The sequence below is a fragment of the Sus scrofa genome, chromosome 13, assembly GCF_000003025.6.
Source record: "Sus scrofa isolate TJ Tabasco breed Duroc chromosome 13, Sscrofa11.1, whole genome shotgun sequence".
NCBI classification, from domain to species: Eukaryota; Metazoa; Chordata; class Mammalia; order Artiodactyla; family Suidae; genus Sus; species Sus scrofa.
Genome location: NC_010455.5, coordinates 187,318,212 through 187,344,600, shown reverse-complemented (window position 1 = coordinate 187,344,600; position 26,389 = coordinate 187,318,212). Strand labels below are relative to the sequence as shown.

General features: G+C 34.5%; 1 long non-coding RNA gene across 1 annotated transcript in view; it reads right to left on the bottom strand.

The window, feature by feature from the left end:
- Nucleotides 220–26,389, bottom strand: part of LOC110256467 — a 156,799-nt gene continuing 130,629 nt past the window's right edge. The window contains exon 3 of the long non-coding RNA XR_002338013.1: nt 220–696. This is a non-coding gene — a long non-coding RNA (uncharacterized LOC110256467). The remainder of the gene's footprint in view (nt 697–26,389) is intronic.

Genomic DNA, 26,389 nt, shown 5'->3' with positions numbered 1-26,389 from the left:
CCATTATGCATTCTAAGATGGTAACAATCAGTTGCTAAAATCACAGCACTAAAATCTGCAATTCAGTGACTGTCACTTTATAATTAACTACTTGTTTTTTATTAGCAGTTAACAAAGCATTTTAATGGTGAAGAAGCTGTAAAATACAAAGAACATCCTCACATTATTCTTATGATGATTAACTTATGAAGAACTGCTAATACACATTAAATGCCTTAATAATATCGGCGTTTCTATCCTGCTTTCTCATTTCTGCTATGTATTTTAGCACCATTAGTTAAAAAGTGAAAACAGATTTAAATCTAGATATTTCCTTGAAACACCAACCAGGTCCTTACGACAATACATTACTGACATTCTTAAGATAGGTGGGCTGTAGCTGTGTATCAAAAAGTAGGTATTCTATCTTTTAAATCAATATATGTAATTCACTTCATCATTAAAATGATAATTAAAAATCCCATGATTATATAAATAGATTCAGTAAAAGCATTTGAAAAAATTCATCTTTCATAATAAAAGCTCTTAAAAACTGGGTGTAGAAGAAACATTCCACAACTCAGTAAAGACCATATACAACAAATCCACAGCTAACATTATACTTAGTGGAGAAAAATGAAAAGGACTTACTTTAAGATATGGAATAAGACATGGTTGTCCACTTTTGCCACTCCAATTAACTTAGCATTGGAAGTCCTAGGTACAGCAATTATGTAAGAAAAATAAATAAATAAACAATGTCCAAATTAGGAAGTAAGAAGTAAACCTGCAATTATTTGCTGGCAATACAATATTGTATATTGGAAATCTCAAAGAAGCAATAAAAAAACTGTTGGAATTAATAAATGATTTCGGTAATATGGCAGGTTACAAAATCAACTTGTGACATTCCTTTATATAATAATGAAGTGTCAAAAAAAAAAAAGAAGTTAAAAAAAAGAACCCAGTCACAATAGCATCAAATATAATAAAATATTTAGGAATAAACCTAACCAGGGAAGTGAAAGATTTATTCAATAAAAACTGTAAGACTTTACTGAAAGAAATCATACATAAACAAATGGAAAGATATCTGTGTCTTTAAGTATTGTTAAAATGGCATAGCACCCCAAGTCATCTACAGATTCAATAAAATCCCCATGAAAATGTCAGTGCCATTCTTCACAGAAATAGAAAAAAATAAATCTAAAATTTGTGAGGAACTATGAAAGTTCTGGAATAGCCAAAGAAATTCTGAGAAGAAAAAAAAACAAAGCCAGAGGTTTCACGTTTCCTGATTTCATACTGCACTACAAATCTATAGTAATGAATACAGTATGATACTGGAACAAAAATAGACATATAAACCACAGGAACAGGCTATAGATCCCAGAATTAAGTCCCATCATATCAGGTCAACTAATAATCAACAAGGGAGACAGTAATACACTATGGGGGAAGGAAAGTCTGTTTAACAAATGTTTCTGGGAAAACTGGGAAAAAATAACATGAAGTACAATAAAATTAGACCCTTATCTCACACAACTCTCAAAAATTACCTCCGAGTTGATCGAAGACTTAAAAGTAGTAATGATACTATAAAACACTTAGAAGAAAACAGGGGAAAACTCATCCATATTGGCCTTGGGAATGACGTTTTAGACTTGATGCCAAAACACAAACAAAACCAAAAATCAACAAACAGGACTACATCAAACATCAACTGTGCAAAGCTTCTGCAGAGTAAAAGAGACAATTAACAAAATGAAATGGCAGCCTACAGAATGGGAGAAAATTTTAGCAAACATTCAATCAAATAAGCGGTTATTATCCAAAATATATTTAAAAATGAATGCAACTTAATAACATAAAAATAACCAATCTGATTTAAAAATGGAAAAAAAGAACTAAATAGATGTCTTTTTTTTTTTTTTTTTTTTTTTTTCCCAAAGAGGACATCAAAATGGCCAACAGGCACATGACAAGATGGTCAATATAACTAATCATCAGGGAGAAGCAAATCAAAACCACAGTGGGGTATCGCTTCACACTTAGAGTGGCTATCATCAAGGAGCAAGAGACAGCGAGTGCACGCAGGGATGTGGTGCAAAGGGAACCTATATACACTCTTGATGGAAATGTAAAATGGTCCATCCACTGTGGAAAATAACACGGAGGCGCTTCAAAAAATTAAAAATAGAAATACAATAGAGATCCAGAAATTCCACTGCTATGTATTTATCCAGAGAAAATAAAAACAGGATTTGGATGAAATATACACACAAAGATGTTTATGGCAGCATTCCTCACAATAATCAAGATATGGAGACAACTCAAATGCTCATCAAAGGATGAATGGATTTAAAAAAAAAAAATCCGTGGTACAGGGGTTCCCTGGGGGCTCAGTGGGTTAAGGATCTGGCATTGTCACTGCTGTAGCTCTGGTTACAATTGTGGTACCGGTTCAGTCCTTGACCTAGGAAATTCTGCATGCTGCTGGCATGGCCAGGAAAAAAAAAAAAAAAAAAAAAAAAAAGATGTGGTTCAACATATACACAATGGAATGTTATTCAGCCATAGAAAAGGAAGAGATCCTACCATTTGCGACAATATGAATGGCTCTGCAGCACATTATGATAAGCAAGAAAAATCAGACGGAAAAAGACAAATATGGTATGAATGATATTGCTTATATGTGGAATCTAAAGAGGTCAAATATGTAAAAAAAACGAGGACTAAAATGTTGGTTACCAGATGATGGGGTAGTGATATAAGACTGATAGCAATTAAAATTACAAAAATTGTGGAGTTCCCGTCGTGGCTCAGTGGCTAACAAATCTGACTAGGAACCATGAGGTTGTGGGTTCAATCCCTGGTTTCACTCATTCAGTGGGTTAAGGATCTGGCATTACCATGAGCTGTGGTGTAGGTCGCAGACTCCGCTCGGATCTGGGGTTGCCATGGCTCTGGCGTAGGCCGGCAGCAACAGCTCCAATTAGACCCCTAACCTGGTAACCTCCATATGCTGCAGGTGTGGCCTTAAAAAGACAGTAAAATAAAATAAAATAAAATAAAATAAAATAAAATAAAATAAAATAAAATAAAATTACAAAAACTGTAATGTATAGTGAATAAGTCATAGAGATCTAATGAACAGTAAAATAAATGATAATAGTATACTATAATAATGTGAGAAATATTGCTTTGATGAGTCATATTACAACATAAAATCTGTCAAAGTAACATGCTGCATACTGTAAACATATAAAATGTAAAATCAAAATGTATCAAGTATGAAAGAGAAGCTAATTCAATATACATTTGTGAGGAATGTGAACACGGAATTACTAGTGTTGAGCAAGTAAGTTTTAAATAAGATGGTCAAGGAGTGTTTGAGCAAATGCACGAAGAGCATTTGACTACCTTGGGAATGAACTTGCAGTCAGAGGGGACAGCAAGTTTATGGCCTTGAGACGGACATGTGCTTATTGCTTCATGGAATAACAAGGAGGAAAGAACAATTTCAGTGGAATAGGAGAAAAAAAGAATATTAGTCAGAGTCAAAGACGTTCCAGAGTTAGATCAGGCAGCACCTTGCAGTTAATTATAACAAATTTTACTGAGTGGAATGGGAAATTATTGGAGTGATGTAAGTGATACAATTGACCATATTAACTGAATTATTCTTGTTGCAGAGAGAGAAAAAAGAGAAGAAAAATCAGAATAATGAGATAAGTCAGAAGGTTATTGAAATAACTCTGGTGAGAGGTGATAGAGACTTGGGCCAAAGTGTTAGAGATGTGAGAAGTTGGTACAAATGGGTATTTTTTTAAATGAAAAGGGAATAGGGTTTGCAAATAGATATGAAGTAAGAAAAAGAAAACATGAGGATGACAACAAATTATTTTGCCTTGAGCAACCGGATGATGATAAAATTTTTAAAAACTGGGACAGAAGCAATGGCTTGGAGGAGATGACCAGGAGATATTTAGACTAGGGATATAAAATTGGAAGTTGGAATAATTTTTTAAAAAGTAAAGAATCATAGAGATGATGAAGAATTATAAATAATATGAAGAATAATAAAGGGTTATGACTGGGTGAGAAGACCAAAGGGACTATATCTAGATAAAGAGGTCCCAATAATTGAAACTACTGATAATACGGTGTTAGGGATCGGGGGCTGCGAGATAATCAGTGGAAAAAAATGTTCCAGACACAAAAAGGTTTCCAGCTTTCTGCTGCTTGTTTTAGCTCAATCCAGTGGAATTGGCTCTAGTAGTTCAACAAGCTGTCTGACTCAAATTGAATTCAATTTGGCCTGCACTCAAGGAGGATAAGATGTCCTAAGTCCCTTGGTATCACGTAGAGGAAGGTATTCAAAAATGTTAGAATATGAGAGTGAATTAATCAAATAAAAAACTCAGTCACTCCTCCCTGTCCCTATAGATTTCAAAAGGTTCCAAAGGGCATATTCTTTATAAAAACATTGACATAGACATTGGTTAAATAAGGGATGGGGACTTCTGCCTGAGCTCCCAGTTATTAGCGTAGGTGGTGGGATCCTGGAGTAGCTGAGGCCATTGAACCACCAGAGGCAAGCTGGGCATAAATGACCATAATGGGCAACAAGCAGAAACCCATAATGGGCAGCAAGGAGAAACCCAAAATATTTGACATACCGGATTCTGTGACACTATATATTTTTTCTGCCACCGTGGAAATTTAAGCAATGGGAAACCCAAAGCCATGGTAGACTTGGTAGGGTTGATGGACAGTTCCTTCTATTCCATTGAATGTCTTTCCACAAGTTGTAGAGTCTTAATATATCTTTATAATAAATCAAAATATTTATTAGAATATGCCCTCCTATTTTGTTCTTATATTCTTAAATGTCTTCTTGACTATCAGTGAGCTAATATATTAGTTCTCTCTTACCCTAAAACAAAAAGAATTGCACAATCTTGGAAAACATTGCATAGAATCTATTTATGAATTTGGAGAGAAATGAAATTTTTATTAGTTGTTTTAATCTATAAATACAATATAACCATCCATAGCACTACCGCTTTCAAAAATTTTCTCTATTTTGTATTTTTTTTTTAATTCAGTAGGTCCTGGATTTTGTAGATTATAAATGTACTTAAATTTATCTGAATTTAATTTTAAGGTTTCCAAAACTAACTTGAGCTCCACTCAGGGTTTTGTGCCTTCGGTTAATGAAAGTTTCATTGAAATAAACTTGCCTCTTTCTTCAGGATTATACTTTAGTGAAAAACCAACTACATCCACTTCTGTATTCCTTTTTTACTTGTGATTTTATATAGACAATGGGGTAGAACATTCCTGCTGAGAATAGGACTCTCACACTGCAATGGCAAAGAGTGAGAATACTTTGAAGCAAACTTTATGCTTGAAAGACGTGTGAAGGACAAAGTATCTATATTCTGACAGTATCTATAGTTGGAATCCTAACTCCTATTAGCAATGGTTTCTTAAAGTTTTTTTTTTTTTTTTTTTTTTTTTGTCTTTTCGTCTTTTTAGGGCAGCACCCAGGGCATATGGAGGTTCCCAGGCTAGGGGTCTAATCAGAGCTATAGCCGCTGTAGCTGCTGTAGCCAGCAGCCTACGCCACAGCCACAGCCACAGCTGAGCCATGTCTGCAACCTACACCACAGCTCACAGCAATGCCAGATCTTTCACCTGCTGAGCAAGGCCAGGGATCAAACCCACAACCTCACGGTTCCTAGTCAGATTTGTTTCCACTGTGCCACGATGGGAACTCCTTAAAGATATTTTTTAATTGCCTACTTATCATGTTTAGTATCGTGTGCTTCAATCAATTGTACTGCAAAGGGCTTCTCTGCAGCCCTTGTGATTTTCTCTTACATATCACTTGGAGTAACAGCAAATTCTGGTACTATACAATTCAGACAGTATTCATAAACACAAAACCTAAGATTTCGGTATGATGTCTAGAGTAGAGTTGTAGCCCTCATTAACTTTTTTTTTTTTTTTTTAATTTTAAGGCTCACACTGGCAGCATATGTCAAGTTCCCAGGCTAGGGGTTGAATCGGAGCTTCAGCTACTGGCCGATGCCACAGCCACAGCAACGCCAGCCAACCTACACCACAGCTCACAACAATGCTGGATCCTTAACCCATTGAGCAGGGCCAGGGATTGAACTCACAACCTCATGGCTACTAGTCGGGTTCATTACCACTGGGCCACAGTGGGAACTCCCTCATAAATTCTTGAATCATTTAGAAATGCATTTGAAGGCTAAATAAAATCAGAAAAGCCAACTGATAATAGCGTAAGTGAACAGATTTTCTTCCTTGCACATGAAGAAATCAAGAGGTAGCAGCTAGGATTTCTGCAACAGATCAGCAATAGCATCCCTTTCTTTCTTTCCTCTCTATTATACATACTTAGTAGACCACCTATCATGCATAGCTGAAGAATTTCTACTGAAGCAGGAAAAAAGGAAAAGAAAGCAGAAGCATTTCTAAGAAATCTGTCCCCCATTCAAGGATATTTCTGTATAAATTTCATTTTCTGTATCTGTCACATCATGGCAACTTAAAAAAAAAACATATTTAAGTTTTTAGATAGACAAAGAAGGATTTTGGAATAAGTATATGGTTATCCAAACTGTACTGAAACTTTTGATCATAATTTTTCCAATAGTCCATTCTTTTCACCAATGTTTTCTTTGTGTTGCTGTGCCTGATATTGCATTCCTGCAAATTATCTTCATCTTTCCACTGCATCTTTAGTCATAAAGAGGTTAAAGATCGAGTAACTGACACTTGGTAAGAGATAGTTTTAGACTTTTTACACATTCCTCCAAGCATGTATGAGAACCCAGTTCCATCTACCTTTTCCTCCCAATAGAACTTACACTTGGTTGAGAATCTCAGTAATAAACATACATTTTAAAAATATTTTCTTGTTCTTCCATAGAGAAAAGCATGTGATAACAGTAAGTGATTACATAAGTCTGACAACGTGCCAAGTATTGTTTGATAACTTTATAACTATTTAGTCATTTAATTCCTGCAAAAAACATTTATTTTGTAGAAAATAGACTACAGCCCTATAAAGGGCTTCCCCAAGTGACTTCCCCAAGGTCATTCAGGTAGTTCTTGTAACAGCCAGAGTTTACACTCAGGCAGCCTGGCTGCAGAGTCCACTGTCTTAATGACACCATACTGGTAATAGTTCTGTACTTCTTCATGTGATGTTGCAGAGAATTCTACAGCATTCCATATTTCCTCATTTAATCAGGCAAGTAAAACTATTAAAAGAAACTTATGCCATATGAATTATGAGATATAATAAAGGAAAATTTGAAAGTTATTGTGTGAAAACCAAATTTTAAACACATTTTCCCTTATATTTTTATTGGAATTAGTGTGATACAAACACCCATGTTAATTAAACACATGTTTTCAAACTCCATTAAAGGCAATTTTGAGAGTGAAAAGATGTAGCATTAATAATTAAGACAGGATAATAGGCATAAAATAGAATTAATCCCCTCCCCCATAAACAAGGACTTTCATCACCCTAATTTTAAGTACTCAAAACATTCCATAGAGTTTTCTTATTTTGTTGCAGCAAACATGAAATTCTAATTTAAATGATCCTTCTGGGTTTCCTTAAAGCAAGAACTAAATTTTAGAAATTCATGTTTTCATTTTATGTTGGTAAATAATTGTCACTTTGTTCAACTAATATCCCTAATTGTGACCTTGTTTCTGATTGTCTTGTCAGATTCCCTATTGGTATAATTATATTCATCATTCAATCTTTGGGTTGAGAATATAAGCAAATCCATGAAACAGCACACTATGAGATGAGATAATGATCTCAAGCTTTGAAAATCATGGTTTCACAATATCCTTAATGTTTCTTTTCCAGAAATGCCTCAGCTTTGTCCTGATGTGTATGTTACCACAGGGTGCTATTAGTATGGCACTGTGGCTGTGAGTAATATTTCTTATAGAAATGAATACCTGAATAGCAATTGGGCAAAGTACTCTGGATTACTTAAATAGATGTGTTTTATGTTTTTCTTCGCGTAAAAGGAATGATCCCCAAAGCCAGCCAGGTAGCCTTTTGCACTGATCCTTCCATTCCTGTAGGAAGAAAGTTGTAATATGTAAAGCTCAGCTCTGATCACACTGCTCCCCTGCTCAAAGATAATCAATCCCAAATGTCTATAAATAATATCTTTTAAACCACATTTTCACAATCCTGTCCCATTTAACCTTCTTTCATGAATTGAAAAACACACATTTCTGCCTACACATTAATATTTATGAACGTGAAAGAATTTCACAGTAATCATTCCTTCATCATGAGTCTTTCTTCACAGTTTAGATAGTTCCTGCTATGTTTCCTTGTTCACTGGCTTTTCTTCTGCTTTGTCTAATACACTGTTAAGATGGTCCAGTGCTATTTTTGAGAATTACTTTTTCAACTCAAGAGGTTTCACTTGATTCCTTTTCCTATTTAACTTTTCTTCCCTCATTATTTTCATACTTTCCTCTTAAATTATTGATCATCTCTATAATGGTGATTTTAGAGTTCTTGCTTTTTTTCTCCTCCCTTCTTGCCTGCCTGCCTTCCTTCCTTTTCTATCTTTTTGGCCACATCTGCAGCATATGGAAGTTCCCAGGCTAGGGGTTGGATCAGAGTTGCAACTGTTGGCCTATGCCACAGTCACAGCAACGCAGGATCCAAGCCACATCTGTGACGTACACCACAGCCGAAGAAAATGCTGGATCCTTAACCCACTGAGTGCGGCCAGGCATTGGACCTCCATGCTCACAGATACTAGTCCTGATCGTAACCCACTGAGTCACAATGGGAACTCCGGGTTTTGCTACTGACAGCATCCCTGTCATTTCTCGGTTTGTTTTTACTGAATTTTCCTCCTCATGAGCCACACTTTTCTGATTCTTTGCATTTATGGTAATTTTTTATTTGATGCTGGGCATTTTGTGTGCTATACATTTGAATGTTTGGACTTTATCTTTTAAAATAAAGTTATTATAATTACAATAATAATTATTATTTTGTACGCACTTGATTGACTTGGAGATCAGCTTGATCCATTTGGGACCTCCTGTTGAAGCTTTATTTGGCAGATCTACATTGCCCCTTAGTGTTAAAGCAGTCTTTGCTGAAAGCCTGAGGTATTCAGTAGAGCCCTTCCACTCACCCCAGCTGGGACTAGAATGTTTCCTACTCTATGTGAGCACTGAGATTTATTTATCACACAGTGCCTTGGTAGTGGTTACTTTTTTTGCCTCGTGCAATTTAGCATTCTGCAAGAACTCAAGAAGCCTTTATAGATTCTTGTCTCTTATTCTACAGTTTTCTCCTCTCTTTGGTACTATGCCCCACAGCTTCTAGCCATCTCAGCCTGACTCCTATCTTTGTCCTCAAATCAGTGAGACTGCTATGATGTGATCTTTGGGGGGCTCCTCTCCTTATTCCTTACCCTGGAAAGTGCTGAGAGGTTGAAAGCCAGGGATCGACTCATTTGTGACCTTTCTCTTGTTAATCATTCTCCAGTCCTGTCTGAAAATAATGGGTATTTTTTTCCCAGGTTTTCAATGTAAGGTGTGAGGGCAAATGTATCAGTTCATCTGTCATGAGCAAAAGCAGGCGTCCTCAACATGACTTTAATATTTAAGAGTTTCCAGCTTTAAGATAATTCCTCATCAAGATTCTGATATTGTTTCCTTGTCCTCTTTCATTCAGTGTTGTTGATGTCAGTCTGAATTGTGTTTCTTTGTAAATAAGCTTTTTTGTCCTTTATGTGGTATTTCATGATTTTTTAATTATTCTTTCCAATTTTCTAACATTACTCTTGAACATTTGGGTTTATTATTATCATCATTTCTGTTGCAATCATTTGCCTTTTGACTTTCTGATATATTTCATTCCCTCTCCTGCCCTTCTCTTTCTATCTGAATTCTTCTTTCCTTCAGACTTCTGATGAATTTGGCCTGTAAGAGGTCCTATTGGGAGACTGAATGGGGGACACAAAAAAATCAGTCACTGAGCTCATCTCCTACTCACTATTTTAGGTATTGCTCCAGACAATGAAGACATCTCCTTTTTGACTCCAGTTCTTGTTTTTCTTTTTTTTTTTAAAAAAAGCTCTGAAGCCCCTACTTCTGTGCTTGTTGCTTCTGTTCATCACTACATTTTCCTCACTTGTTATCTTGAAACTGGCTGTGGTACCAATGTTTTTCAATGATGTCAATCAAAGATACATTTAAGTTTGTCTTGTCAGATTATCTGTTGTGACATAGAGCACTTAATTAGAGTATCAGACCAATTTTATATTAATATGACAAAATAATTGATGAATTTTAAAAGTAATTTTTTTCTTGATTCATGTCTATGTTTTGAACTGTATAATGTTAGATACTATTTATAAAACTGGACAACTTTTCACAGCTCTTAAGAGAGCTGATTCCTCATAGTATTTTTTTAAATAAGTTATTCTGTAATTCATCAATCCCTTATTTTTGTGAGGTGATTCAAACCTTTCACTGACTACCAATAATTCCTTCTAATTTTACTAAAAAAAAGAAAATCAATGACACATTGAAAATGAAAGATCAATAGTATATGAATGTTTGTTCCACTCTATCAGACGATGTTGAGAATTGTGGAAAGTTCTTCTGAGCAATTATGAGACTTGCAGAAAACTGAATCAAATTGACATTTGGGACTTATTACAATCTTATTTATACAGTTATCCTAGGAAAGTTTATGGACATTATAGACACTTATTCTGATAAATACAATAAATTAAAAAGTACAGAAAAATAAAAAAAGAATCACTTAACTTTCTACCATTTGGAGTAGATAATTGTTAATGTCATATTTGTAGGAAGCTCTTTCTAAAATAAATAAGCACAATGTTATATTTAAAGTCTGGATTCCTTTGACCTCTGTTCAAATTTTCATTCCTCTTGCTGAGTCTCTAGAATTAGCCACTGTCATAAAGATGATGGCCCTTCTTATATGGCACTTCCATACTTTGATAAACACATCTGCTACATATGATGCCAGAGATATTTTAGCATTTTAATGTTTAATAAATCACCTCAGAGTATACATATATTCAGCAATTTCTTTTTTCATTTAACATTATGCTTTTGTAATATAAATATATTTATACAAATAGACTTATAACTCTTTATAGTGTGTTTTATGACTCACTTATTCATGTCCATATCAATGAGTGGATGTTCTAGAGCTAGTCCCTAAAAGACCTTGAAAGCCCATAATGTGTATTTCTTCTCAAATCATATTCAGTGGTATTCCCCTGATGGGTCAAACTGGCCACAGGACATATTTACATCATGAAAACTGGCAAATGCTATGTTAATTAACTATTACTCAGTGTCTTAAAGCCTATTGGCAAGAAATAGAGTTAAATTACTCTCCAAAGAAAGTATAATAATGTTCACACCCATAAACAAAGTTGAAAAATTCTTGGTTTTTCTACCTCCAGGTCATTAATAGAGATTGTCTGATTATTATTATTAAATTATTATTTGGGCTTATTGTTGATTTATTTACTTGACAATTTTGATTATAAATTTTGCTAAATTTTTTTCACTCATTATTTTCTTCCATAGATTTTTCCATAGATTTTAGTCTGGCTCTATCATTTGTGACGTTTCTAATTCATCCACCAAGATGTTTATCTTTTGCTACAGTTATAAACCACTCTATATTTATTCTCTAGTAAGTCTGATACCTAGGAACACAAGAACCTTTCATTCACTACTTATTCTTTACTTTTAAAATTACAGTGGTGTCCACGGTCCTTTACCATACAAAGTTTGGAATAATTTTGTGAAGTTATCCTGAATATAATTTTAATTAATTTATTAAGTTTAAATTGAAGATATCAATTAACATAATAATTTACTACTATGGCAAACTGCATGTTTTCATATGGATGCTTTGATTTTTATCTATTCAGGTCTTCTATTAGAGCTATCCATAATTCTAAGTTATATTCATATTATTCTAGCATATGTTTATTTATTACTAAGTTCAATATAAAGTTGTTTGTATGAGTGATTTTCATGAATTTCTGCCTTTAAATTTATGATTTTTTTTGTTTATTTCCTGTCTCTTGTCCAAGAGAGGAAATAATTTACCTAGATTATTCTCATGTTCCTTAACAAAATTCTTTAATTTATGCATTATTTTTATTAGCTTTCTTTCACTTTTTTCTATTTGATAAGTTCCTTTAAAAATTCAAATTACTTACAAATTATGACTATATACACATTCCATATATTTTATGTACTTCTTTTGTTAGCCTTCTTTTTGTGTTTGTTCACTGAGGCAGAGTAGTAGCAGCATAAAGGTTTACCTGTCAATAATGCCATTTTATGGGTGGTATACAGGTATAAAATAATGTCCCACTTAGAGGGACCTCCTTGTAATCATTTTATAAACTACATGATTGGAAAAGAATTAGAGCCCTCTGCTGCAGTGATAAAGTCATATTCCAAGCCTTAGCTTACAACAATATGAGGTAGTAGAAACTTAGTTTCCTGCTCATTTCTACCTAATTAGCAGGCATCGCTGAGAAAGATCAGCCACTTCCATGTCACATGGCTTGAATGGATTCCAGCCAGGGTGTATAGCACTACTCTCTAGAGATGATTTGCGTCGAGCTCAGTGGAAAGCCATTTCCACTTCTGGGATGAATTATCTCAAATATCATAAACATTTCACAATTCCAGGGTGATTGTTCTAACTTATCAGTTAATACCAAAAGAGTTATTTGATTTCCACATTTGGGAAAATGTTTTTATATACTATAGAAAAATAAAGCAGGGTAATAAGTAGGATTGGAAATGTCAGTGGGTTTTCTTTTTTCTTTATATCCTCTACACACCCTGGTTCTACCTTTTCTTGAATTATCTTTAAAACATTGTAGTATGTAACTATAGATATAATAGAGATATATTTTCATAGTTGTGTCATCACAGTTTTAGATTAACTCCACTGTGTCACTATCACTTTAAAGAGAAGCTGTTTGTGTGTGTGTGTGTGTGTGTGCCTGAGACATTATTACTGAGGTATAGTTAAGTCAGTCAACTTCCATATGGTTAATGAAATGCTTAGGAAGTTAAAAAAATGGGCAATCCCTCTCAAGGAGGAGACATCTCATGAGAAGGAATGCAAATTTAACTCAAGATGGTTTTGTTTCAAAGAGACAGACTTCATAAATTCTAGGTTTATTCTTCAGAATAAGAGCAATGGTTTTCTCAATTTTAAGTTAAAGGGCTTACCCCTGGTGATATGATAGGTGATAAACGCTGTGATCTGACCAAATTAAAAACAGATTTTATTGATGTAACAAACTATATTTTTAACAAATTAAAAATGTTTAAATTTGAATTATACATATCAAAATGAGAGGATTTGTAGTTTAATTATTTTCATCAATAACTATGATCTTTAAAAGTTCTGCAATAGGAGTTCCCATTGTGGCGCAACAGAAAAGAATCCCACTAGGAACCATGAGGTTGCAGGTTCGATCCCTAGCCTCGCTCAGTGGGTTGAGGATCTGGCATTGCTGTGAGCTGTGGTGTGGGTCGCAGAAGTAGCTTGGATCCTGTGTTGCTGTGGCTGTGGTATAGGTTGGCACAATAGCTCCAATTCAACCCCTAGCCTGGGAACCTCCATATACTGTGGGTGCGACCCTAAAAAGCAAAAAATAAAAATAAAAAAAGTTCTGCACCATATATAAAGAAGTATTCTTGATACAAATGTAAGATTTTATTGCAGGAAACTATAAGAATGTATTTCACAGTAAATAAAATAATAATTAAATGATGTTCAATATTTATAGCAACACTGTATAATCTTTAAATTTTCTCTGGGTATAAATAATAAATAACTACCAAAGTGAAAGATTTTACATTTTTTGATTAAGTAGCAGATAATAAAGATGTTAGACATTTTCTTATAGTATTAAAAAATGTTATTTTTGTTAGCAATGAATTCCCATTTCCACCATAAACAAGCCAAAAAGCTTATATACAATGAGAATTCATTGTTTTTAAAACCTGGTGGCATAAATGCTCTATTAGAGCAAATCTGAACCATTAATATTTTGTTAACTTACAGACTTCTGTCTGAATATAAGAAACCATTAAAAAGTTCCAGAAGGATAAGCTTATTCATTCAATAATACTCATAAATATTCAAATACCTTAGTATGGAATAGTTTCTTGAGATATTCTAGTATACAGCATAAATTAAAATACTTTTGGAATGGCTTACATTTTTTTCAGGAAGACAGATGATATTCATTTGAAATGATACATTAATAAACTACATAGTGTGTTAGGAGGCGCATATTACATTTGCCACAGGAAAGTAATGCAAGGTAGGTAGGTTTAGAAATATCAAAATTCAGAGGAACGGTAGGTAACAATTTTAAACAGTGTGGTCAGGGAAACCCCACTAAGATGTGATTCAGGAATAGATAACAAAGGATGGAAGAGAGTTAGCCATAAAGATGTCATTATTAGCAGAGGGAACAGCCAGTATAAACGTTCCGTGGCAGAAACATATGTGGAATAGTGAGAAAGAGAATGTGCCTAAAAAGAATGATCAAGGGACAGAGTGATGATTAAGGTCAGTAAGGTGACGAAATATCTTATCCTGTAGCGTACATAAGCCTTTGCCATTATTCTGATAGAAATATTGAACAATGCCATAATTTTAAGCAAAGGAATGACAAATATCAACCGAAATTCAAGTGGATCATTCTTGCTGCTAAATCGAGAATTTATCACCAGGGAAATAGTATAAGAATTGAGATCAGATAGAATGTTGGAGAGAGATAATGTCATCTTGAATCAAGATGGTGGCAGTAAATGTACCTGAGAAGTGTTCGTGTTTTAGATAGGTTTTGAAGGTAAGTGAATCAGATATACTGACAAATTGAATGTAGAAGGTGAGAAGCAAATTGTAACCAACAAGGACCTCAGGTTAGCCAGGTAATGTTTCCCTTGTGTTATAAGGGTATTTTTGTGATGAAAAACACAATGTATCTCTTCTGGAAATATATCCAAACTATCAGTACACAAACAATGAAATAATATTTTAAAGTCCTTATCTTCTGGAAAATGCTAAATATTAATAAGGTTATATTAAAATTATTGGCTATAATTATTCAATTCATAATGACATTGATATTATTATGATATATAATTAATAACTCCATATATATTAGTGGAGTCTCCTCACCCCACCTTCCATATTTCCAACTTTATTCCTTATCAATGAGAAACATGGTTCCTATTCTCATTAATGCATTTCCTTATTTGATCAATACTCCAGTATGTAACCAACATCATGGCCTACCACACTTTCTCCCCCAAACAGATCTCCTTTAACCATACAAATCCCACAGTGTGAGCTGGGACACTTCCCACATGGTTGCACTACAATTTGATTAGCATCTGACAACCCACAGTTGGCAGTCCCTCCTCATGGATGCCCTCTTCTACCTTCTCAAGTTCTAACATTCCACATCAGCTGCCGCTCCAAAGGGAAGACTTCCTCACTGAGCTTGGGCTTGTAGATACTGTGCCAGGCCAACCCTCAACCAATGATCACATCCTTCTCATTCAACTTGTGATCTGACTCTAAGACAGAGAGTCCAAAAGCGAGAGAAGGAGAAAGGAATGGAAATTAAAGAAAACTTACATATATACAGTGAGAAAGGTATTTATATATTTTTAATATATATATTTATATATATTTAATATACATATGTATATAGATATGGTCTGTTGCTGCTTGTAAGACTCAATATTGTTAAGATGACAGTTATTTCCAAACTTATTTCTCATCATGATTGACAAACTTTTTCTGCACAGATCTAGATAGTACAGATAGGAAAAATTCTGGACTTTGTAGGTACATACATTCTCTAATTTTTCTTCTCTTTTAACTGTTTTCTTCCACTTTCCTGTCTTCTTCCCCTTCCCCTTATCCTTGTACTCCTCCTATCCTGCCTATTCTTCTTCCTCCCCCTCCAGAAAGATTCTGTTTCTGCTTCTCTTTCTTCTTTGGCAAAATATAAAGTCTATTTTTATATCATAAATCACACAAAAATATTCTGTTGGCTGGTCACCTTATCTATGGATTTGAAAAAAATCCCAATCAAAATCAAAATAATTTTTTTTGTGATGGACATAAAAAGGCTGAGTCTAAATATCATATGGAAATAGAGGGAACTCAGAATAGCCAAACCAACTTTGAAAAAAAGTTGAAAGGCTAATACCTTCTGATTCTAAGGCATTAATTACATCAATGTAGTATTAACATCATTCGAATAGATAAATGGAACAGAATGAAATATCCTGAAATATTCTCACATGTATGTGGATAAATGAGTTTTGATGGGAAAAAAAAAGGTGCAAAGGCAATTCAGTAGTGAGAGGATAGTCTTTTCAACAAATGATAATGGAACAATTAGATCCATCAGCATAAAAAATAACTTTTGTGGGAGTTCCCCTCGTGGCTCAGCGGTTGACGAATCCAACTAGGAACCATGAGGTTGCTGATTCTATCCCTGGCCTTGCTCAGTGGGTTAAGGATCCGGTGTTGCTGTGAGCTGTGGTGTAGCTTGCAGACTTAGCTCAGATCAGATCCCGAGTTGCTGTGGCTCTGGCACAGGCCAGAGGCTACAGCTCCGATTAGACCCCTGGCCTGGGAACCTCCATATGCCTCGGGTGCAGCCCTAAAAAGCATAAAAAAATAAAAAAATGAAAAAAAAAATTAAATTTTGCCTCATATTTGGTACCAATACAAAAATAGACTCAAACAGCTTGTAGGCATAAAGGTAATATTTATTCAAAGAAAATTTCTAGAAGACATAAAAGAAATCCATGTAACTTTGTGTAAGGCAATAATTTCTTAAATATATACTAAAAGAAAGATTTATTTTTTTTGGCCATGCCCATAGCATTCAGAAGTTCCCAGGCCAGGGATTGAACCTGTGCCATGGCAGGGAGCCATAGCAGTGAACCACCAGCTCCTTAACCAAGGTTGAATCCAAGGGACCCCAAAAGAATGACTTATAAAAGAAAGAAATAGCTTGATTAAAATTTAAAGCCTTATCTCTTCAAAAGACACTAATGAAAAGACAAGCCACAGAGTGGGAGAGAAATTTAAAAGCAAATATTTGATAAAGGAGAAAAAAATGAAAAGAAAAACACAAAATTCAGTAAAAATAAAATAACCCAATTTAAAAATGGGCAATACTTGAAGGACATTTCACCAAAGAAAGATGTAGATATCAAGTAACTATGTAAAGTGATATTCAATCATGAATACCATGAATTTTCAGGAATTGCTAATTATAATCACAATTTAGCATCAGATAACAATTAGGATGACTAATTCAAAAGACTGGACATGTAAAATAGGGTGATAATGTGGAGAAATTAATTTCTTACATAAAAAAAAGAGGAGTTCCTTTTGTGGCTCAGTGGTAATGAACCCTACTAGTGTCCATGAGGATTCAGGATTGATCCCTGGTCTCACTCAGTGGGTTAAGTATCCTGTGTTGCTATGAGCTGTGGTATAGGTCACAGAAGTAGCTCAGATCTGGTATTTCTGTTGTGGCGCAAGCTGGCAGCTGCAGTGATTCAACCCCTAGCTGGGAAATTCAATATGCTGCATATGTGGCCAGAATAGATAGAATATATGGAGCATTTACTATCTGAACATACCTCTACCAAAATACCCCAGCCATTCCACTTATGCATTTATCTAAGGGAAATGAAATCACACTTTAAGCCAATACATATACATGGATGTTCACAGAATCTTTATTTATGCTAGGAAAATTTGGAAATAATCAAAATATTCACAAATATAACTGGATAAATCATGGTATGTTCATACAATGAATACTACCTGGCAATAATAGGAAACAAACTACTCATACATACATAAATTTCAAAAATATCATGATCCATGAGAGAAATCTACACTTTGCATGATTCAATTTATAAGACATTTTTGAAAAGGCAAAAAGAATAAGGACTGAACATAGATCAGTTAGAGGAAGATGAGGCAGTTGGCTTAAAAAGGCCATGTGGGAAAAATAAAAATCATTATAAAAAAATTTTTTTAAAAGGCCATGTAGTAATTTTATGGAACTTTATGGAATGATTGAAGAGGCAATTATAGATCTCTATCCATTTGTCTAAGTACATTGAACTGTTCATTTTGAATATGATCATATATAATCAATTCCTCAATTTAAAATAAATAATGCCCAATACTTTGGACTAAAAAATTCTTTCTTGTTGAACTACTCATTCTTTCATTGTACCTTCATACTTCCTATTTCCTTTATTTTAACCCTCAGAACTTCAAACAGAATGAAAGAGCTATTTTAACCAGAAACAGTCTTAAATTTCAATATTTTTTATACACTAATTTATCTTCCAACTTGATCTTCTGTTAGTACATGTCAGACACTACACCCAGTACAATGAGGTATTTCTCATTGTTTTAATTCTCTGTAAGACATATTTTATTGATACTTTGTATAAACTTTCAATATAAAAATAAATTGAATTGAGCCTGTTATAGCTCTATCAAAGAAGGATATATTTGGAAAGAATTTGAGAAGATAATGAGCAGGTACTTAACATCTGAATTGCCATTTTCAAAATGGTACACAGAGATATTTCTTTGAAAATTGTGAATATAAAATATATTGCATTGCTGTTCCACATGGAAAAAATGTCAGTTTGGATCTTACAGTATAATTTTTTCTCTATCACATTATCTTCTGCCTCAAGATTAATAGAGATTAAAGATTGAATCTCTAAACTAAAATTTTACGTAAACACTCCTCTGGTCCTTTTCCATATGAAAGGGGAACTATGGAATGGACATTTTTTTCTTATACAGCAACCAAATATTATTTCTATTGCAGTATGCATATGCAGTCAATAACCTCTCTTCAGGGTTTTTTTTTTTTTTTGTCTTTTTAGCTATTTCTTGGGCCGCTCCCGCGGCATATGGAGGTTCCCAGGCTAGGGGTCTAATCGGAGCTGTAGCCACCGGCCTACGCCAGAGCCACAGCAACGCGGGATCTGAGCCACGTCTGCAACCTACACCACAGCTCACGGCAACGCCGGATCGTTAACCCACTGAGCAAGGGCAGGGACCAAACACGCAACCTCATGGTTCCTAGTCAGATTCGTTAACCACTGCGCCACGACGGGAACTCCAGGGATTGTATTTTTGTCTCTTGTGGCACGGAGTGTGTCCTTCACACTATGATTTCCACAAGAAAGCAAATCTGGTACAACTCTGAAACAGATTATAATTTATTTTTCAGTGCATTTATATGTGTATCAAAATCAGAGTGGCATTATCCGGCTTGGTGATTATACATTATACATTTAGAGTGAAAATATTTACAGAAGTTATTTTTGGTAGATATGTGTCTATGCTTAGGAAACGAAGTTGTTATTACTACTAAGTCTTTTATTTTGAGGAAACTGTGGATTTGCATTCTATTATAATAATACAGAAAGATACTATTTATCCTTCACCCATTTTAGGGAACTTGATATTTTAAAATCATCGTTGGTTTATGTTATCTTTGTTTGTGTCTTTTCACTCAGTTGATCATTCACTGATTATAAAACTATTTCTTAGTAATTTGTGAGGTCATTTGATGGCTGAAATATAGTTATACAATTAATATTCCCATGGAGTAGTTCTTGCATTTTTCAGGAATACCGAAATTAAGACATCTCTCAGTTCTAGGTGATTTAAAAAAAACTAAATCTGACTTAAACATGTTTAAATTTATTGGCACACATAAAAGTAGGATAGAACTACCTCTGATTCAATTGGCTTTGCTAATACTTCTTTCTTTTCCCACTGCTCAGTCAGTTTTCTCTGTATTGATTTAATTATTAGGCAGACTCAGATGTCCACATTCATTCTTTATATAACTAGTAAACTATTAATTGAACTCCTTCCTTTGAAAGTTCTAAACTCCAAAGCAGAAACTCATGAGTTTGAGTATTTTTGTGAAAGGCCATTCTACCATATACACATGTTAGATAACATTTATCAATCAAATTTAAAAATAATTAACATTTACTTATAATTGGCAATTATCCCATACATCTTTAAGCATTTCCATATCCCTTAATAATTTTAACAACTCTACCCATCCCCATATGAGTTCAGGATTATAGAGTTTATAAGTAGTAAATCCATTTTTGTTTATGTGGAATTAATGATTTATCATCTTAAAGCTTGTTTTGTAAAGCTTTTTATGTGCCTTTCCAGGGATTGCATATTAAAAAAAAAAAAAAAACTCGCTGGATTGTCATGTTACCAAGATAATCCAAAATAAGGTTATATTTAATGTTATATTTCAATACATGCAATTTCTTGTTTTACATAACATTATCTGAGATTTGTGGATAAATATTTCTCAAGTTCTCCCTCCCATCACTAAAGAAATGGTAAAGAAATCTTTGTGATTTAAAGATCATAAACTTAAAGGAGCACTAAGTTAGTGGTCTGCTCTGGGTGCCCAATTTCTCAGACCAGGCATATGATCGCTTAGAGACAGGCAGCCGCTAATTGGATTATTGACCTTTTCCAGAGTTCTCAATTTCTCTGTCCTTGCTTTCTGCAGAAAACCATTATTTTTAAGGAGAGGAATTTCTATTATGAAATGGCCTTTCTATTTTCTTTTATTCTTTCTGTTCAATCTATGTTTATCAGTTTCATCTTTATCTCTGCCATTGTCCTTTACATGTGAGACCTATTTTCTTTCTTATCAGAACTCCTTGCTCCTATGTGTTCATTTCTTCTCTTGTTTTGTAAATGCTTGAAAATCCAAACTGTTTTCATTATAAATGCTGTGAGAAATATGAAATAAAATGTTATCTTACCATGTGAACTTCTGATAACGTCAATACTATGGTTGCATACATTAGACGGCCAACATTTAATGTTTGAACGTACTATTCTTAAATAAAGCACAAAATTTACAAGTTAAAAAAAGAGGCCAAAAACACATAAAAACAAGATGAGAATTACCATGGATAAGATCAAAGACATGGTTAAAACTGTTCCAGAAGCAGTTGTCTTACTGGACTCCAGGGCAAACATAAAAAGACCCAATAAATAATTAAAACATTTTTGTCTGAAGCCATAGTGGATGGTCTCTTGTTGTGTTCTGTTTTAGTGTAAATCTTTAATTTTGGAGAATTTAAGATCAAAAGCCATGATCACTGTTAGGATTGAGTTGTCCACTGTGCTCCCCACGGTGATCCTAGGGGCATCTGGAGGGCCAGGCTACCTGTCAATTTGAGGATAGATCTGTAACATCCTCAGGGCATTAGAATAAGACCTCGTTCTGAAATACAGAGACTAGGAATTCAGAAGGTGGTGGTCAGATAAAGAATAATCATGAGAGAGAAAATGTTAATTTCCATCCACACCCAGTCACACCTTCACATACATGGACACATGTTAACCTCATAGAACTAACACTACTAATATATAACATTATGTTATTTTATGTGTTAAATAATTTTTCAACTTCAGACATTTGCTTACTGTTATGCACATTTGATTATTATAATGAAATACTGAAATGTGCTGTTATTTGGGGATATTAAGTAGAGATAAATTATAATGATAGATAAATAGATTCATGCAAAATATTTTTATTCGAACATGATTTTAAGGCTTTTCTTTTTTTTGTTGTTGGTTTTTTGTTTTTTGTCTTTAGGGCTGCACCCTAGGCATATGGAAGTTCCCGTGCTAGTAGGCGAATTGGAGCTATAGCTCCCAGCCTACACCACAGCCACAGCAACACCATCCTAGCTGCATCTGCAATGTACACCATAGCTCACAGCAACACATGATCCTTAATGCACTGGGGGAGACCAGAGATTGAACCCACATCCTCATGGATACTAGTTGGTTTCATTACTACTAAGCCACAATGGGAACTCCCTATTTTTCATTTTTTTTGAAGAAGCATTCTAATATATAGAAGCTTTACAGTTAATAGAAGCTTTGTGGTTCTTATTCTTGCCTTGCTGCACCAGTAAAGTTTCTAATTAAATTTCTTATTACCACTATAGAAATTATTATATCACACATAAAGTATCTTAGTTCTATATATATAGTATCAATAATTATTGAGTATTTCCTCATATCAAATATATTCATTTATATTATTTTCTTTTAATTTCATATAATAGCTACGTGTAATTTATTGCAGTCTTTTCAAATATTAGATAAAACTCAAAAATAAACATTTATTGATGATATTAGCTTAGATATATATATACTTGTTCAGATTTTTTACTGACTTTTATTTTTATTTTATTTATATATTTATTTTTTTTGTCTTTTTGTCTTTTCTAGGGCCACACCCACAGCATATGGAGGTTCCCAGGCTAGGAGTCTAATCAGAGCTACAGCTGCTGGCCTATGCCAGAGCCACAGCAATGCGGGATCTGAGCTGCGCCTGAGATCTACGTCCCAGCTTAGGGCAACACCGGATCCTTAACCCACTGAGCAAGGCCAGGGATTGAATCTGCAACCTCATGGTTCCTAGTTGGATTCGTTTCCGCTGTACCACAATGGGAATTCCTACTTTTATTTTTAAATTTTATTTATTTATTTATTTACTTATTGGCCTCACCTGTAGCATGTGGCAGTTTTCAAGTCACTGCAGTGACAAGGCTGAATTCTTAACCACTAGGCCACCAGTGAACCCCTGACTTCACTTTTAATGTAGCTTATTTTAAAAACTTCCATTTGGAGTTCCCGTCGTGGCTCAGTGGTTGACGAATCCGACTAGGAACCATGAGGTTGCGGGTTCGATCCCTGGCCTTGCTCAGTAAGTTAAGGATCTGGCATTGCCGTGAACTGTGGTGTGGGTCACAGATGCGGCTCGGATCCCGTGTTGCTGTGGCTGTGGCGTAGGCCAGTAACTACAGCTCCAATTCGACACCTAGCCTGGGAACCTCCATATGCTGCTGGAGCGGCTCAAGAAAGGTCAAAAAGACAATGAATAAATAAATAAATAAATAAAATCTTCCATTTGTATTTTCTCAAGTCTTTAATAATAATTTTAAAAATACTATCATTGATGACCCCTTTTTCTTTTCCTTTTTTTCTTTTTAGGGCCACACTCATGGTATATGGAAGTTCCCAGGCTAGGAGTCAAATTGGAGCTGCAGCTGCTGGCCTACACCACAGCCACAGCAACTCCAGATCTGAGCCGTATCTGCCACCTACAGTGCAGCTCACAAGGATGCCAGATCCTTAACCCACTGAGCAGGGCCAGGGATTGAACACACATCCTCATGGATACTAGTCTGGTTCATTACTGCTAAGCCACAATGGGAACTTAAAACGTGGTCACATGTCTGATTCTACCGAAGTCTCACCCACAATAGTGTTGGACAATTGTACCCTAAAGTCCACTGTAATTTTTGTTGAATGAATCTTTTATTTTTTTTTCCCTTACTTATTAATTGCAACCCTATCATCCTAGGACACAAGAGTTAATCTACTTAGGACAAAAATTAAAGGCAAAAAGAATCAGAGACACCCCGTTTAAAAAAAAAAAAAAAAAAGCTTCTATAATGCAGTTATATTATCTGTGAAAAAAATGTGAGCAGCCATCCTGTTTTCTCTTGAAATGAATTGTTTCCAAGATGATCCTTTGCCTTGATGAAGCAGATGAAGAGCCCAGATGAACAAACACAATTTATGTTTCAGATTTGTCTACACATACTTAGACCTCAGAGTGTCAAAGTTCAGGTCAAATTTGCACTTATGTATCTACAGCTACATGTAATTATAATGAATCTAATTTTGTTAGACCTCTATAAAATACTTTCTTCTTATTGACTTCCGAATGTATAAACATATACTTGTTTGTTTATTTGTTTTTTGGTGAGAGAAAAGATTCTGATTTCCTTTATGAGTAGATTATCAAGCAGCTGCACACATCTTTTTTTTTCTCAGCTGCAAGCAGGAAGAATTTCTGACATGACGAGCATCATAAGTGAGTATTTAGTACCGAAAAGAAACACAAAAACCACAAATCTTCAAAGCTCCAATGAATTCAGTAGGAATCTAAGACTGAAGAGGGGACAATTCTTTTTAATTATTCAAAGAAATTATTTCTTTAGAAATGCATTTGGCTGAAGGAAGCCAAAAAAAAAAAAAAAAACACTCGGAGTTCCCGTCGTGGCGCAGTGGTTAACGAATCCGACTAGGAACCATGAGGTTGCGGGTTCGGTCTCTGCCCTTGCTCAGTGGGTTAACGATCCGGCGTTGCCCTGAGCTGTGGTGTAGGTTGCAGACGCGGCTCGGATACTGCGTTGCTGTGGCTCTGGCGTAGGCCAGTGGCTACAGCTCCGATTAGACCCCTAGCGTGGGAACCTCCATATGCCGCGGGAGCGGCCCAAAGAAATAGCAAAAAGACAAAAAAAAAAAAAAAAACACTCTCTTTTACAGACAAATAAAACAAATTCGCATTCTTTAAAAAATATGTTTGGGGGTAACATCCACTCATCTAGGAATAATCTGACATGGCAGTATTTAAAAGGCATCTATAACATCCAGAGCTGCCATTATGGATAACATGATTGGACTTGAAAGTTTGTAATCTTGCAAATAAGACATTCTGGTAGCATCTTCACTCAAGTGGGGACTATATTTCTTTGGAAATTTGTAAAGGATATCTGTAAAAGCCAGTACCATTCTGAACCATGAGCTTATACATCAATTTTCCAGCATGGGTATGAGCAATCTGGTTCTGGTAGGTTGACTATGTCTTAAATCACTGTACTTACTGGATTGTTAGATAAATATTAATCACTTAAGCCTATACAGAATGGGGCAAATGACAACATCAAAACATAGATGTGTATTTGTGTTTATGACATATATACATGCCTATACACACAGAAACACACATACACATATGCTTAAAATAAGTTAAAGTCAAAGAAATATGGGTGTTGGTTCTGTGGGAATTGTTACATGGAATATGTTGCTTTAGAAAACATTGGCTTTATAACCTCAGAAATTAAAATAAAACAGCAGACAACAATAAAATCAAAGCAAATAATAAGAAAATAAAAACAAGATGAGACATTGCCTTTCCCTTTCAGGAAATTGGTTACTGGAAAGTTAGTCTCTGTCCTAGAATTTACGTCTGCTCATTTCCTATTAGATTGGTATTTGTTTTGTTCTGAGACACTTAACATTTTATGTATACATACATATAAAGATCAATTTTGTTACTTATAAAAATTCCTTTATTTACCAAAATTGATGGATGACAAACATATCCAATATATTAGACATATATTTTACCTCTCTATACTAAGTAATTAATAACATGAACTTTTTTAGGACATCTATGGATCCCAGGTGAAATTTAATTGCATTAGATAGATAGCTAATATTGAACAAGCAGAGCTACCATAAAGCCTTGCTACATTCAGACAAGGCATTTGGTTAAGATTTTGTGCAACTTGACCTACAATACTGCTTCTGTTTCTGAGTCTTCACATTTGAAAAGCTATGGCAAGGTGATTTCAGAATGGGAAGTATGGGGCCAAGGTAAATACTCTTCAAACAGTTAATTCCTTCTAATAAATTAATTCAATCCAAGGGATACTTAGACATATGAAGAACAATCAAAGTGTACATATTAATTTTTCCTTGAGCTTCTGATGAGGTTATGACTCTGTCTCTGTGTTTTTTAAAATTTTGATGGATAAAAATGTAGATATTACACTAAATAAACATGTGGTAATATAATTTTACTATACAATGTATTAGACTTCTGTGTTCTTTCTACAGAGCTCCTAGGGTTAAAAAGTCTTTTTATAACTCAGATTAAGAGCAATATTTGCTTAAATTTGCACACAGATTTAACTGCTTACATTTTAAAAATTATATTTATTTAATTTATATACAATTAATTTTGCTTTGTATGTGAAGATTTAAATGGTTACATTTTTTTTTTTCGTGGTTAATATATGATTTTCTGCAACAGTAAGATTCCAGCACGACTGGACATAAGAATTCCCACACCCTCTACCTTTCTATCTAAAGAAAAGAAAATAGTATATAACCCCAAGATCTTAATTAATTTTTTCCATTAATGTGATTATATCATTTAATTTCAGATTCATGTTCAAAATCAAGCATGTCATCTTTTTGTTTTGTGAGAGGAAATGGGGAGAAAATGGCATGTACCATTTGGTCTCTTTCAGTACTTGATGTCTG